This window comes from Oryctolagus cuniculus, chromosome 19 (genome assembly GCF_964237555.1).
Source record: "Oryctolagus cuniculus chromosome 19, mOryCun1.1, whole genome shotgun sequence".
Taxonomy (NCBI): domain Eukaryota; kingdom Metazoa; phylum Chordata; class Mammalia; order Lagomorpha; family Leporidae; genus Oryctolagus; species Oryctolagus cuniculus.
Genome location: NC_091450.1, coordinates 19725555 through 19741649, shown reverse-complemented (window position 1 = coordinate 19741649; position 16095 = coordinate 19725555). Strand labels below are relative to the sequence as shown.

The 16095-nt window shown below is 44.1% G+C and overlaps 1 long non-coding RNA gene and 1 pseudogene across 2 annotated transcripts in view; both read right to left on the bottom strand.

Moving 5' to 3' along the window:
- LOC108176784 (uncharacterized) overlaps positions 1 to 16095 on the bottom strand; it is a 196282-nt gene that overhangs the window by 59127 nt on the left and 121060 nt on the right. The gene's annotated exons all lie outside the window — the stretch shown is intronic.
- LOC100355691 (adenylate kinase 2, mitochondrial pseudogene) lies at positions 13561 to 15196 on the bottom strand (annotated as a pseudogene).

Here is a 16095-nt window from a genome sequence, read left to right as displayed (position 1 = left end):
TCCAAAACAGAACTTACTCTTTAATTCTATATTTCATTGATCGAGGAAAGTAAAGCTTGGTGTCAGTCACTCTGGTGTCCTCCTCACCCTGCAGTTACCTCCAGGCATGCTTGGCATCGCCCGTCAATTCACTGCCACATTGTGTCCAGCCCCTGCTTTGCTGAGTGCAAGTACAGCAGTCACAAGTGTGGATTCTACTAAGCAGCCCCTGGAGCCTCTTCCTCCTCCTCTTCCCTCTGATGGTGTCTCTACTGCCAACAGTGTCTCATTCAATCTATTTTCAGAAGATTGGCTTCTCCATGTATTTTCTCCTCTAATTCAATTTTTGCGCCTTTTGTGGCCTTTCCCACGTGAACCAAACACCAGAGATTATAGCTCAGGGAGTTGAAACATGGGACAGAATGCTGAGATAACCCAAGAAGGTGAGGTGTCAGGACATGTTTGAGCCAGACTTTGGACTAACCAGGGCATCACCCCAGCCAATAGGCCCTTCCTCACAAGGAGGAAACAGTTTTTATTTTCCCAAATCTGAGGTTGAGCGGTGGGGTTTGTTGACTGCGACATGTATCAGCTGAGCAGAGGATGGTGGCTTTTTCCAAGCACATCCTCTTTCCTGATGGGAATCCTACAGTTGTTTATGGAAGTGTGAAATTAACATAGCCATAGCTAGCCATAGCGCTTGAGCAAGTGACTGTTCTCTGCTTCAACATACTCATCTGTAAAGTGGGGGAAATAACCAGACTTTTGTGAAGATTAAATGATTCTATAAATCTAAGGCAGCAAGTAGAGTTCTTTACACTAAATAAGTATTCAGTGGATATTAACCTATTGCTTACTGATGTATCATCATCAATAGCATCCCTAGCACTTCCTGCTTGGAAACCGTTGCTATCCTTACATATCAAGCATTTCCTAAAACAGCAGCACCACTGGAAGGGTATTTCCACTCATTCATTGCTAGAACTTGATGTAAAGGAGAGCTGGCAACATAACACTTCCCTTGTTTGTTCCTCATGAAGGGGAATGATGCTCTTATTGGCTTTCTTCTCCTTGTGGGAAAATACTGAGCAATGAATAAACATTTATTGAGTACATAACTCAATAAATGAATGAAAGTGGGTGGGGAATAACTGCATAAACATCTACAAGATGCTGTAGTCTACTTCGAGTTTCAACATACTATTAACAGTGACAGAAATAACTGTAAGGAGAACCATCAGACCAGACAAACTACTTCCTTTCCCTACTAGAGGAGGTATGGCTTTGGATGGTCAGACATTTGTATTAACTGCCCTCCTTTGTTCTGTGTCTCCCCTGCTGGAAGAGTTAGCCACCTCTGCTAAAGCCTGGAGGGGAGGTGTGTTTGCCTGGAGTGATGACAGCCCTCTATAAACAAAAGTGAAAGTCAGACCATGAAGAACTAGGGTTGCCAGATAAAGTAGTGGAAGCCCAACTAAATGTAAATTTCAATAAACAACAAAGATATTTTAGTATGTCTCAAATACCACATGAGCATCTGTTGTTGGTATTTTGTTTCATTTTGTTTTGTTTAGTTGCTAAATCTGGCAACCCTACAAAGAATGCATGTTTTCCCTACTTGGCATATAAAATGTAGGTAATTCAGGAAATTCTGTTTGGCCAAGTCCGGTCAGAGTTTATCTGGATTATAATGGGATGAAACAATATCACGGTACAATTGCCAGAGGTCGCCCTGAGAAGAAATGAAGTAGCCTCAAGAGTGAATTTATCCATCTATTAAGATTGTACTTTTCATCCCTCCCCGCTCCACTGACACAGGATGTAGGCAGCTAATGTCTGTTTGGGGAGAAAAAGAATTAGTAGAAATGTGGGAAAGATCTGAGATTTTAGAAAACATAAAATCTTTGTGAAAGCTTTTTACAATGTAAGTTTAGACCAAGATAGTATCTGATTCTCGTGGAGAACTTCAGATTTAAATAAAGTTCTCCAAAGATTCTACTCGGTATTACATTTGTACTAATTCCACCATCACAGAACGCCTTAGTATTTTGGATATGGGAGATACATGCTGACTCCATAAAGTCAAGTGCCAAACGCTAGACATATGCTACTCCATCCAGTCCATAGAACAACCCTATGAAACAGAAACTGAGGTTCAAAGAACTGAAAAAAGTTACAGAACACCAATTATTTAAAGATTTATTTATCTGAAGGGCAGAGTTACAGAGTGGAAAAGGAAGAGGGAGAGAGAGAAAAAGAGGTCTTCCATCTGCTGGTTCACTGCCCAAATGACTACAACAGCTAGGGCTGGGCCAGGCCACACGGGTGCAGGGGTCCAAGGACTGTGCCACCTTCTGCTGCTTTCCCAGGCACATTAGCAGGATCGGGGGATGGAGCAGCCAGGGCTTGAACTACTGTCTATATGGGATGCCAGCTTTGCAGGTGGCAGCTTAACTCATAACACCACAACAATGGCCCCTGAAATACCAATTTCTTATCATGTAAAACACTTAATTACCCTAGGATCCAATTACCCACATCTTTGGTTATTGCCCCTAGGGATAAAAACTTAAGTTTGCACAAATGTGGCCTCTACGCAATTGTTTATAGCACTTTTATTCATAATTGTCTCCGAATAGAAATAACCCAAATGTTCTTCAAGTAAACAATGGGATATTACTCAGCATTAAAAAAGAATGAAGTAAAGATAGATACAACAATTTACATAAATCTCAAAGGCATTATTTTAAGCCCCTCAAAAAACAGTTTCAAAATATCACTGATTGGGGCCAGCATTGTGGCGCAGCGGGTTAACGCCCTGGCCTGAAGCGCCGACATCCCGTATGGATGCTGGTTCGAGTCCCGGCTGCTCCACTTCCGATCCAGCTCTCTGCTATAGCCTGGGAAAGCAGCAGAAGATGGCCCAAGTCCTTGGGCCCCTGTACCAGTGTGGGAGACCCAAAGAAGCTCCTGGCTCCTGATAGGCGCAGCTCCAGCCGTTGCAGCCAGTTGGGGGGTGAACCATTGGATGGAAGACCTCTCTCTCTAACTCTTTCAAATAAATAAATGTTTAAAAAATTTAAAAAAAAAAATCACTGATGTTGTCATGGCCAGTGTTATGGCATAGCAGATAAAGTCACTGCCTGCAATGCTGGCATTCCATTTGGTTGCTTGCTCATGTCCCAGCTGCTCCACTTCCAATCCAGCTCCCTGCTAATGGCCTAGGAAAAGCAGCAGAAGATGATCCAAGTGTTTGGGCCCCTGCCACCTATGTGAGAGACCTGGACGAAGCTCTTGGCTTCAGCCTGGCCCAGCCCTGGTTGTTGCAGCCAAAGTGAACCAGCAGATGGACCATCTCTCTCTCTCTCTCTCTTCCTCTCTCTCTGTAACTCTTTCAAATAAAAATAAATAAATATTTTTAAAAGTCTATAAAAATTATTGACTGTGTGATTTAATGTATATGATGTTCTTGAATAGATGAAAATAAACAGACCAGTGGTTGCGAGGGCCCAGGATCAATCTCATAGTGTAATTAAAATTATGGCATTTAGGAATCTTCAGATGTATTCTGTGTTCTGATTGTGGTGCTGGTTACAGCATAGAGCTGCACAAGCACACAAATATCAAGTTTAGTATACAGTAATGTTTAAAATAAAATTAACTTGGGGGGGCCTACATTGTGGCACAGTGGGATAAGCTGCCACCCACTGCACCGGCCTCAAGTATGGGCACGAGTTTGAGTCCCAGCTGCTCAATTTCTAATCCACCTCCCTGCTAATGTACCTAGGAAAGCAACAGGGAATGGCCCAAGTGCTTGGGCCCCTGCATCCATATGAGAGACCTGGAATAAGCTCCTGGCTCCTGGCTTCAGCCTGGCCCAGCCCTGGCTGTTGTGGCCATCTGGGCAGTGAATCAGCAGATGGAAGACAGTATCTCTCTCCCTCTCTCTTTCCATCTCTCTATGTGTAACTCTGACTTTCAAATAAATAAAGCACACCTTAAAAAATAAATTACTTAAATTAAAATACAGGACAAGCAAATCTGAGGACTGGAATCCAAATCTTGATCTCCTCAACCCTATAAAACTACTCTCTAAAGGTGGTTGAAAATGGAAAGGATATGATATATATGTGTACAGTGTGTTAATACATATATACACTATATGTGCGCACACACACATGTGGACTCATAGATCCATGCCCTTACATTGTGAATATGTACAGATACTGAATGTTATATTTGTACATAAATATACATACTTGTATTTATATACATATGACATATATATACAAATGAGAGTTCATCAAAACATCTGTGGAAAATGGCATTAAAAGATAAGTTTATTTCAGTGCAGAGACATTTGGAAATCCATGCATATAACAGAGCTACCAAAAAGTTCATCAAAAATACATTCTGTGAAAAAAAAAGAGATGCAGTCAAAATTTCCACAGGAAGAGTTTGAGTTTTTGGCCTCCAGTGCTCTCTCTGCTTAATTACTCAAATGCCCCTGCCAGCTGGGAGCTCGGTTAATCATCTGTACTAATAAAAAGTCACTGCCAATGGAATCAGTCATGTTTCTGTCCTTCATCTGGGAGACTTTCAAAATCGTTGGCAATGGTTTTCACCTGACCTCCCCCTGAGCCAGGCTCATATGTATTGCCCTGTTTCTTCAGCAGCCCCATGTCCATGGCCAATGATCACCTCAAACTCAATACAGCCTAAACAGAACTGTTGAGATCCTGTCCCCAACATAAAAATGCAGACAGAAAGCTCCAAAAAAATAAGTAGAAGGAAATTTCCTTCCCCATTTCAGTAAATGGCGCCACCAGTTATCCATTCGTTCACACTAAATGTTAACCGTCACCCCGATTCCTCCCATGGCCAATCCACACTCACTGCATAAAAACCATCATCCTCTCTTCAAGGCTCACTTCATTCCTCTCATCCTGGTCCCCATCTCTAACCTGGAAACCATGAGAGCCTTCTCTTTGGCATCCCAGCTCCCACGTTTGCCCTGCTACAAGCCATTCTCTGCAAAATGAACAGGCCCTTTAAATTAAAACTGCGTGGTGCTACTAAAATACTACACTGCTTCCTTTCATTGTCTGCCATAAGATGCATTGCCAGGCCCTCTAGGATTTGACCCCGCCTGTCTCTCTGACCTCATCTATTTTCACTGTCCCTCGCACTCCAGCTTCCAGTGACCTCTGCCTTTTCTATGCAACTAATCTGCCAAACCCACTCCTGCCCTGACACCCCCATCTTTCCTGGACTATTCTCCCCCTGGACCATGGCTACTTTCCCCTTTGCATGGAAGTCTCTCCTTAAATCTGATCTCTTTGCATTAGACTTCTTTGATTGCGGAGCTCAAAGGATTCTCTTTCAAATGAAAACACATCGATCATTCCCATCTGAGACCCCGGTAAGAGAGTATTTCAAAATGTTGATGAAAATATAAAATTAAAAGATAAGTTCATTTTGGTGTAAAAAATGTGAAACATATGGACTTTTTTCATAACATACATTTTCCATGAACTTTTTAAAATACCCTTGTATCTTAATTCATAAAAATAATACTTTGTCCTCCCCTGGAATATGAATTCAGTAAGTATCCGTGCTGCTCTCTGTCTCACTCCATGCCATAGCCTTAGAGCCAAGAACTCTTCCTCAAACCTTGTAGGTGTACAGCAATGTTTGATAAATAGATTGAAAAGGAATCACATGCAATGCTTGCAAAGCCACACTAACTCAGGGGAGGGGACAGGTTTGGCCTAGTGGGTAAGCTGCCAGTTGGGATGCTCATAACCCATACTGGTATGCCTGGGTTTGAGTCTCAGCTCCATTGGATCCCAGCTTCTTGATAATACACTCCCTGGGAGACTGCACATAACGGCCTAAGAGTCCCTACCACCCACACAGGAGACCTGGATGAAGTTCCAAGCTCCTGGTTTCAGCCTGGCCCAGCCTGGCCCAGCCTGGCCATCGCAGGCATTTTTGGGGTAAACCAGTAGATAGGAAATAACTTTCTTTGTGTACGTGTGTGTCTCTCTCAAATAAAGAAGTAAGATTTTTTTTTCACAAAGAAAAGAAAATATAATGGCAGTATCCTTAGAGAAACTCTCAAAGACAGCATAAAGTGGCTGACAGTTTCCAGAGGACATATTTAAAGCAAAAAAAAAAATCTTAAAGCACAAAGATTTCAGTGAAAACCTACAGCCCGAGGGCAAACATGTCCTTCTGTGTGTGTGTGTGCTGAAAATTCTACCCTGCACACCTACTTCACCCCTCAGCCGTTCAGGCCCCTCCTCTCGGGGTAGAGAACGTGGCAGGTATTCAGGAAATAAATTAGTGTGTTTACTGGGCCACATCCCCAGAGACAAACCACTTGTCTCATCAAAGTTACAGCTGTCTCCAAAGCACGGAAAAGCCTCTCCAATCAGCAATTTACATGGGCAAACTTAACATACTGTATGCTGTTGATTTATGGTGACAATTAAGAACATATTACCAAAGTCTATTTCACCATTAACATCCCTGGGGACAAGATAACTTTTAAATCTTCTGGCTGCTCCCTCCCTAAAGGCTTGAATCTTGGCTCAGGATTTAGAAATTATAAATTTAACAAAGAATGAAAACTCAAGAGGAGAGTCTTGAACAGCAAACAATGAGTATAACCAGCACCTCAACTTCTCAGTAAGAGTTACAAGACCTCCCCGCCTGAGGCCCAGGAGTCTTCTATTGTGAAGTTTATAGGCTCTGTCATCTGCTGTTTCAGCTCCAAATGTCAGAGTCTGACCCTTGCACGGGATTCTTTATGGAAGCCAGTGTGCGCCCCTTCAGCAAACCTTGCCTTCTGAGCAACTTCTTGGAGACAGCAAAGTGGCCAGAAGGCAATGGCTGTCCTTTCCAAAGACCAAAACAGGCAGCTGTCGCCTGAGCAACAGACCCTGGACCACATACAATTCTGGGATATATTCAGACTCCCCATGCTCTAGCTTAGAAGAGCTCTGGGGCTGCTTGATTCCGGTTCTAGAGCTGGATTCCCACCTCTGGAGGAGCAGAGTTGCCTTTACAATCACCCAAAGCAGCAAAGGAACATATGCAAAAGTCAGTAACTATCTGGTTACAGATGACGGACAGAGTCAGAGAGCCAATCATATCCAGGTCAAATTTTCCAAAGTTTGGTCCAGAAACCACCCTCATCAGAATCCCCTGGCATGCCCTGAAAGGGAGAAGATCCCCTACACTAGACTTACAGAATCAGAAGCAATGAGGCTACAACTTAGAAATCTGTGCCCTTAACATGCTCTGCAGATTATTCTCACGCACAGCACATCCTAGTAAACTCTGAGCATGTTTTACTGGATAGGTGAACGCCAACCTGAGAGAGCAGGTGGCCTACCCCAGGCAGAGACCTCAGCTGCCACCGGTAAGCACCTAACTTTGCCTTTGGTTATTTTCCTCCGAGAAGGTTACCCACCATCAGGGTCCCACGCAGAAAAATGTAGATGGAATTCCTACAGGAAGTTTACCTCTCTGAAACATTTACCCTTCCTGGGGCCACGCATTAGCATGACACTATTCCTATGCAATCCTGCTGCAGTTCTGAGATGGAATACATATCTACAATGTATTTGGCATTCTACTAATCATTAGAATATTTTTAAAAACTAAAATACTTGAGAAGTAATGAATACAACAGAAGAATTTCAGGTATTATGAGACTGACAGGGGTAATTATTTTTATCCTATTTATTGGCAATGCCACCTTATCCCCTCCCCCACACTCCCCCAAAGGTGATCCTTATACAACTAGGCTCCCAGGAAAATAATCTGGAGACTGCAACCTAGCCCCAAATATGAGTCCAAATTCCCAGTATTGTCTGGTCATGAGGCTTTCAGAGAACAGCATTTTACCAAAGGTGCAACATTCATCAACCACAATGTGCAGTTTGCTCACGTGTATGTGTATGCACGTACACACACACAAATCAGCCTGGAGACAGTATCCTTCTGTTCGAAAATGACTAGAAGAGACCGGTGGCTGAGCGGGTTACAATGTTTCCACATTCCGATCCCCAGAATCTTAACTATAACATTTGAAAAGTCTTGAAAAACATCAGCTATTCTATATGAACACAAGTTCTCAAATAAGACGCATTTTTACAAAATGAATTGGATGTCATATGGCAACAGTGGGACGATGATTTTGAAAACTAACATTTGTTGGGATCTTACTTCCTGCTCAAGTCTTTTATGTGCACTGTGGGTGATTCCTACCACAGGGTTATGGGTTAGGTTATTTTTTATATTCATTTTACAAATAAGAAAACAAAATATTCCAAAATCTTGCCAAGATTATACAGCAGAGACACAGGGAGATGGCTTTGAATTCAGATGTTCTGACTCTAGAGCTAACTTTGGACCAGTAGTACATTAGGCTGGTTCATACATTATGGTCTGGTTCACAACCACTGCCACTATGGCATCAAAGTGGCCTCAGACAACAAATGAATGAATGTGTATAGCTATGTGTCAACAGAACTTTATTTATGGGCACTGACATTTGGATTTCATATAATATTCACAAAGAAATACTATTCTTTGTTTTTTTTTAACTATTTGAGATCCATGTTTTAGAGGGTCTTTGTCAACCATTTCATTGAAAATGCATATTATAAAATACCATGCACAGAATTCAAAAATGTTTCGCAACAAAATAAGCAGCTTTTTGTTCCCTGTCATTTTCACAAACTTTTAAAAGAAATCTTATGTGCATAATAACATAAACAGGGGAATTGCATTCCATCACCTTTGCCATATAACAGCTTCATCAAGGAAATATCACCACTTCCCTCACTTTTGTCACATTCTGTTGGATGCCACAGGTCACAGGTCCTGCCACACTCAAAGGGAGGGGCCTATCCAAGATCTAATACTAGGAGGGCATCTTAGAATTCTGCTTCTACAAAAGATGCTACTGAAACACAGGCCTGAGAGTGGTACCTGGGTCATAGGTTGTCTCTATCTGCAGAGCTTAGAACAATGCCTAGCACCTGGGAAGAATGCATTATCATTTGCCACTATTGTTAGTGAGACAGTTCCAGCCACGTCTTACCCAGCTCAGAGCAGCATGCAATGTCTTTAAGGTGACTTGGGATATGGCCTTACACTGCACAACCACCAGGGATTTCCATGCATCACCTAGAGAGTCTACATTGCTTTGACATATTGGACTCTTTAAGCTGGACCCAATGGCTCTGTATCCTCTCCTCTTCATGATAGAAAGACTTCCATCAGAAGTGGATAAATGACAACTTTTGTCTATAAGCTCTGAGCTTCCTATCCCAAAAAGGCCAATTTGCTTTCATTCAATAAATTCATCTCACAATCTTTTACTGCAAGCCTACTGCATTCAAGTGCTAGGCTTCCTGCTCCTCAGCAAGACTGCTCTGATTCATAACCCCAGACTCTTCTCTCACTTTGCCCATTTTAATTTGGATTCAGTCCCTTTTTCCCGTTCTACGTAAGATTATGTCTATTTGTAAAAGCTCTCTTTCCCTTCCTCTCCTTATCCTATCATTTATATTCCAAGTTTCTCTTTGCCTTCCCTTTCTTGAAACAAATTCTCCAACCAAACACACACACACACACACACACAAAATGTAGAACTTCAGTTGATTGTCTTTGATTTCTTGTTTTTGCTTCCAATCTCTTAGGAATCCTTTCTAAAAGATTTTTCTCTCACCGAAAGATTGAAGTGATTGTCACCATATGATTAGAAATAATACTACAGTGCTATTAATAATGATGATATTAATGACAAGTAGTATTGCTAGAGCTCCTACTGTATTCCAGGATCTATTTTAAGATTGTTGTACACTTAACCCCCACTTTGGAAATCAAGGAACTAAAGCACAGAGAAATTAAGAAACCTGCCTAAGATCACACAGTTCATAAGTGGCATGTGAAATTCATATGGAAGCTAATTCTAAAATCTACTCTTTTAATCTTTATTCTAGCCCACCTTTTCATATGGACTATGGGAACAGATTCCCATATCCAGGAATAAATTTTGAATCCTAATGACAGAGGAGAGTAGTAGGGAAATAAGGGGACTAAGAACACCAAGTCCAACATTGCCCTCTTAAAAATCTGAGTGTGGTCAGTTAGGCGGGCTCTGTCTTTAACAACTCAAAGATCTGTACTCATGCATTCCTTCCACTGAACCACAACAGAATAGTAAAAAGTGTCATCAGTCCAAGTTGAAGCAGGCACGATGAGAGGACAGAGGTGCATCAGCAAGAGCATTTGGGCATGGGTCCTGGCAGAACTCAGTTAAAACCCTGGTCTGAGACCTAATTTCCATGAGTGTTAGGGGATAAGGAGGCCAGCCCCAGTCTTCTCAAAGAAAGCTAAAAAATCATAAGCAGATTCTTGTCCATTTATCAAAACTCGGTGAGGTTCTTTCAAGTTCTAGAAAGTGACCAATAACTTACTTTAATTCTATTCCTTCATTTTTTCAAGATAAAAAATCAGGATGGGGCCGGCACTGTGGCATACAGGGTAAAGCTACCGCCTGTGGTGCCAGCATCCCATACAGACGCCGGCTTGAGTCCCAGCTGCTTCACTTCGGAACCAGCTCTCTGCTGTGGCCTGGGAAAGCAGTGGAAGATGGCCCAAGTCCTTGGCTCCTGCACCCACATGGGAGACCCCGAAGAAGCTCCTGGCTCCTGATCAGCACAGCTCTGACCACTGCAACCAGCATTGAACCAGCAGATGGAAGATCTTTCTCTTTCTCTCTCTGCCTCTCCTTCTCTCTCTGTGTAACTCTTTCAAATAAAATAAATAAATCTTAAAAAAAATCAGGATGTGCAAAATAATATTTATATTTGATCAATCAATATTTTAGTATTAGTGCTCAACATTAGACATTTCACTGTGTATCTTTTTTGAAGAACTAAGTCTGAGGCAGGCATTTGGCCTAGCAGTTAAGTAACTGGTTGAATCCTCGTTCTACAACCAAGTCCAGCTTCATACTAATGTACACCCTGGGAGGCAGCAGGTAATAACTCAAGTAGTTAGGTCCTTGCCATCCAAGTGGGAAATTCAGGTTGAGTTTCCAACTCGTAACTTTGGCCTGGCCCATATAGGCATCTGGGGAGTAAGCCAGTGGATGAGAGCACGCTCTGTATGTGTGTGTGCGCACGCATGCACACCAGTGCACGCACATGCTCTTGCATACCTCTCAAAAAAATAAAAAAACTTAAAGCTTTATGTCTTTTAATTTGTGATATTTTGTGGGAGAGTCCAAGTCATTCATTCAGCAAACAGTTACTTACGGTTTTTGAGGACTGTAATATTGCTAAGCTTCTACATTGAGCCAGGCTCTGCGTTACACTCTTGGTACACAAGGACTTTTCTAGACCAGACCTAGTCTTTAAGCTTCAGGAGCTTGCTCTCTGCTGAGTATTGAGCTATTGCACTCAAACAGTCAATCATTTTTACTCCAGGAATGACAATTTCATATGACTCTACCTAATCAAAGGAAAACACATTAAGTGATTATACAAATGGAAGTACAATTGTAATTTGAGATAGCAGCCATGCAGAAATACACATGTAAGAGTCTATAAGAAGGCCGGCGCCGCGGCTCACTAGGCTAATCCTCCGCCTAGCGGCGCCGGCACACCGGGTTCTAGTCCCGGTCGGGGCTCCGGATTCTGTCCCGGTTGCCCCTCTTCCAGGCCAGCCCTCTGCTGTGGCCAGGGAGTGCAGTGGAGGATGGCCCAGGTGCTTGGGCCCTGCACCCCATGGGAGACCAGGAAAAGCACCTGGCTCCTGGCTCCTGCCATCGGATCAGCGCGGTGCGCCGGCCGCAGCGGCCATTGGAGGGTGAACCAACGGCAAAGGAAGACCTTTCTCTCTGTCTCTCTCTCTCTCACTGTCCACTCTGCCTGTCAAAATAAATAAATAAATAAATAAATAAAAGAGTCTATAAGAATGCCAGCGCTGTGGCTCACTTGGTTAATCCTCCGCATCTGGCACCAGCATCCCATATGGGTGCCAGGTTCTAGTCCCGGTTTCTTCTCTTCCAGTCCAGCTCTCTGCTGTGGCCTGGGAGGGCAGTGGATGATGGCCCACGTGCTTGGGCCCCTACACCCGCATGGGAGACCAGGAAGAAGCACCTGGCTCCTAGCTTCATATCGGCACAGCACCAGCCATAGCAGCCTTTGGGGAGTGAACCAACGGAAGGAGACCTTTCTCTCTGTCTCTCTCTCTCTCTCTCTGTGTGTCTATAACTCTACCCGTCAAATAAAAAAAATTTTTAATTTTTTTTAAAAAAGAGTCTATAAGAACAAGGGAAAGTATAGTTCTGGAGAGAGACTTCTTCTCTACCCCTCTATTGCTTCCCAAGTAGGGCGACTTCCATTCATAAAACAGTTCTGGCCTTCCTCCCCCATCATCAACCAGTGAGTCAGGGAGAGAACTGGAACCAAGCCCTTTCCCTCCTCCTTCTCAGCAGCCAGTCACCAGAGCATTGGCTTTCTTCTGTTTTCCTTTGTTTTGTTATGAAGTGCATGGATCAGAAGGGTCAAGGAAAACCACACTGTCGTGCAGCCATCACCACCATCCACCTCCAGAACTTTGAGACTCTGCGCACACTAAGCAGTAACTCCTCCCTAATGACCAACCCCTGGCAACCCTCATCTACTCTCTGCCTCTATGAACGTAATAACTTTAGACACCTTGTATAAGTGAGATAGTGCAGTATTTGCCCATTTGTAACAGGCTTGTTTCACTTAGCATAATATCCTTCAGATTCATCCCAGTTGTAGCATACATCAGAATTTCCTTCCTGTTTATGTATTCTGTTGTATGTGTATACCACACTTTGAGTTTATCCATTCATCTATCAATGGATACTTAAGTTGCTTCTGTCTTTTGACTTCTGTGAAAAATGCCACCATGAATATGAATATACAGATGTCTACCCAAGCCCTTGCTTTGGGGTGCATGCCCAGAAGTTGCTGGATCATATGATTATTCTTTTCAGTTTCTGGAAGAACCACTGCACTGTTTTATTTTTCATGGATTTATTTATTTGAAAGGCAAGAGTTACAGAGGGAGAAAGGAGGGGGGGTGGAGAGTCCATCTGCTGGTTCACTCTCCAAATGGCTGCAAAGGCCGGGGCTGGGCCAGATCTAAGCCAGGAGCCAGGAGTTCATCCAAGTGTCCCACATGGGTGCAGCAGCCCAAGAACTTGGGCCATCGTTCTGCCACCTTTCCAGGCCCACTACCAGGGAGCTGGATCAGAAGTGGAGCAGCCAGGACTCAAACTAGTGCCCATAAGGGATGCCAGCACTACAGACCATGGCTTAAACCGTTGCACCGACCCCACACTGTTTTCAATAAGGACTACACACTTCCATCTCCACAGCACAAAGTTCCAATTTCCCTATATCTTCAGTGGCATGTGTTAATTTATTTTGCATTTTTATCCTAATTGGTATCAAGTATAATTGTGGCTTTGAGTTACATTTCTCTAATGGCAACAATATTGTGCATCTTTTCATATACTTTTTTTTTACTAATTTTTCATATACTTTATTGACTTAAGGGTCAAACAAGGCAGCATTTGGTCAGTTAAGAAAGGCACTTCATTGAAGACAATTCATCATAGTGCTGTTGAGGGATCCCATTCATAGGATTTGAGGGTGGAAAGGACAGTCTTTGGATGATACAGCGTAGGACACTTGCTCGTTGATTCAAGAAGGACCCTTCACACACCACGGATGAATAAGGCAAGAGTGTAGCATTGAGACGTGTGTTGGGTGGCTGCTGAGAACTTAGCCAGGAGGGCAGGTGGACTGGCAAGATCAGCGGGAGGTCAGAGGGAGGGACCGAGTCCAGCCTCCCTGTGACTCCAGTAAACTTGATTTGCTGAGCTACCACCTGTGTGCACGACCTCCCAGGTCTCTCAGACATGGAGATGGCTTTCTGATCTGATGGTGTGAGGAACCAAGGTCAGTACCCAAAATGCTTCCTGTCCCACGCTACAGGACACACAGATCTCAGTTCAATTTCCTGTATTTGTGGCCTGGCAACGCATGAGGTTCTGAGATAAAAGCTGAGGTCTCAGGGCATGGGCTTTAAAAAATATCACCACCAGTTCAAGTAAATGAAAACCCGATTCCTTTAAAATACAACTGCCTCTCTATTTGTACCCAAACCCTCTCTCTGATCACAGTGTTTTTTTAATTAATCCTCCCCCTTTAAAACGCCCACCTGTGTGTAAAAGAAGCTGCCTCACTACGAGAACGCTGCTGCTCTTCCAAATCCTTGAGCTCCTCACCAGTCCTCCCTCTCCATCCTTCCCCGACCACCCTTCCCCTCTGCCCAGCACCTAAGAGCAGGGATCACGTGGCGGGTGATGAGCAGTGGTGCGGTCCCGCCTGGCCTTCTGTTACTATGATGTGGCTTTGGAGAAGGCTGCGAGGATGCACGCAAACACGACATCCGGGGTCTGGGACGCATCGACGGCAGCGTGGATGTCCCGTTTCCTGTAGTACTCCACAAGCGGGGTGGTCTGAGTGTGGCAGGCCTCCAGGCGGATCTTCAAGGCCTTCTCGTTATCATCTGATCGATGGATCAAGGGTTCTCCAGTGATGTCATCTTTCATGGGTTCCTTTGGGGGATTGAACTCCTCGTGGTAGGAACGTCCACTTGTGGGTGAATCAGCCTTCCTGTGATTCTCCGGATCAGCAGGGAATCTGGGATACTGAATTCAATCATAGAATCAGGCTTCTCTTTCTGCTTCTCCATGAGGTTGTCAAGCATTTCTGCCTGCCTCCAGTGCGAGGGAAGCCATCCAGAAGAAAACCATTCTTGCACGAAGGGGTCTCTGGGTTCTTCTCAATAAGCTCCACGACCATTTCGTCACTCACCAGTTTCCCAGCATCCATAGTTGCCTTTAGCTTTTTTCCCAGCTCTGAGCCAGAAGCTACCATGGCCCCCAGCATGTCCCCAGTGGCCAAATGGCAGACACAGAAATTTTCAGCCAATCTGGGTGCCTGGGTACCTTTGCCAGCCCCGGGCGGCCCCAGCAGCACGGCCCGGATGCCTTTAGGGTACTCGGGTTCGCCTGCTGGCACGCTGGGAGCCATGTCTGCCGAAGTCTCTCACTGCCACAAGCCCCCCATATACTTTTTTTTTTTTTTTTTTTTTTTTTTTTTTTGACAGGCAGAGTGGACAGTGAGAGAGAGAGACAGAGAGAAAGGTCTTCCTTTGCCGTTGGTTCACCCTCCAATGGCCGCCGCTGCAGCCGGCGCACCGCGCTGATCCTGGCAGGAGCCAGGAGCCAGGTGCTTTTCCTGGTCTCCCATGGGGTGCAGGGCCCAAGCACCTGGGCCATCCTCCACTGCACTCCCTGGCCATAGCAGAGAGCTGGCCTGGAAGAGGGGCAACCGGGACAGAATCCGGCGCCCCAACCGGGACTAGAACCCGGTCTGCCGGCGCCGCAAGGTGGAGGATTAGCCTATTGAGCCACGGCGCCGGCCCCCCCCCATATACTTTTTGATCAAGTACACATCTTCTTTGGAGAAATGTCTGTTCAGATCCATCTCCCATCTTTAAATCAACTTGTCCGTTAGCTTTAGGAGGTAGGAACTCTTTATATATTCTAGAAGTTAATCCCTTATCAGATATCTGATTTGCAAACATTCTCTCCCATACCAAGGGCTGCCTTTTCACTCTGTTGATAGTGTCATTTGATACACAAAAGTGGTTTAGTTTTGATCCAGTCCCATTGAGCTATTTCTTTCTTTTGTTGCTTACACTTTCGGTGTCATATCATGCTTCAGTTTTACAAAGGCAGGCCCACTCTGAGGCATCCTGCTGGGTCTCGTGCAGTCTGTGACAAAGTGTGTGAATATAGTTGCTTCTAGTTTCAGTATCAAGAATCTGAGTTATCCACAGAAATGAGCCGTACTTTTCGACATCAGCTTGTCCAATTTAACACAATGATTCACTTTGAATCACGCCTTGTCTTTTTCTTAATCTTGGGGAGAGTGCTAATTTATGCCCTCCTCCCAATGTCAAGAGCAAGCTGGGAGA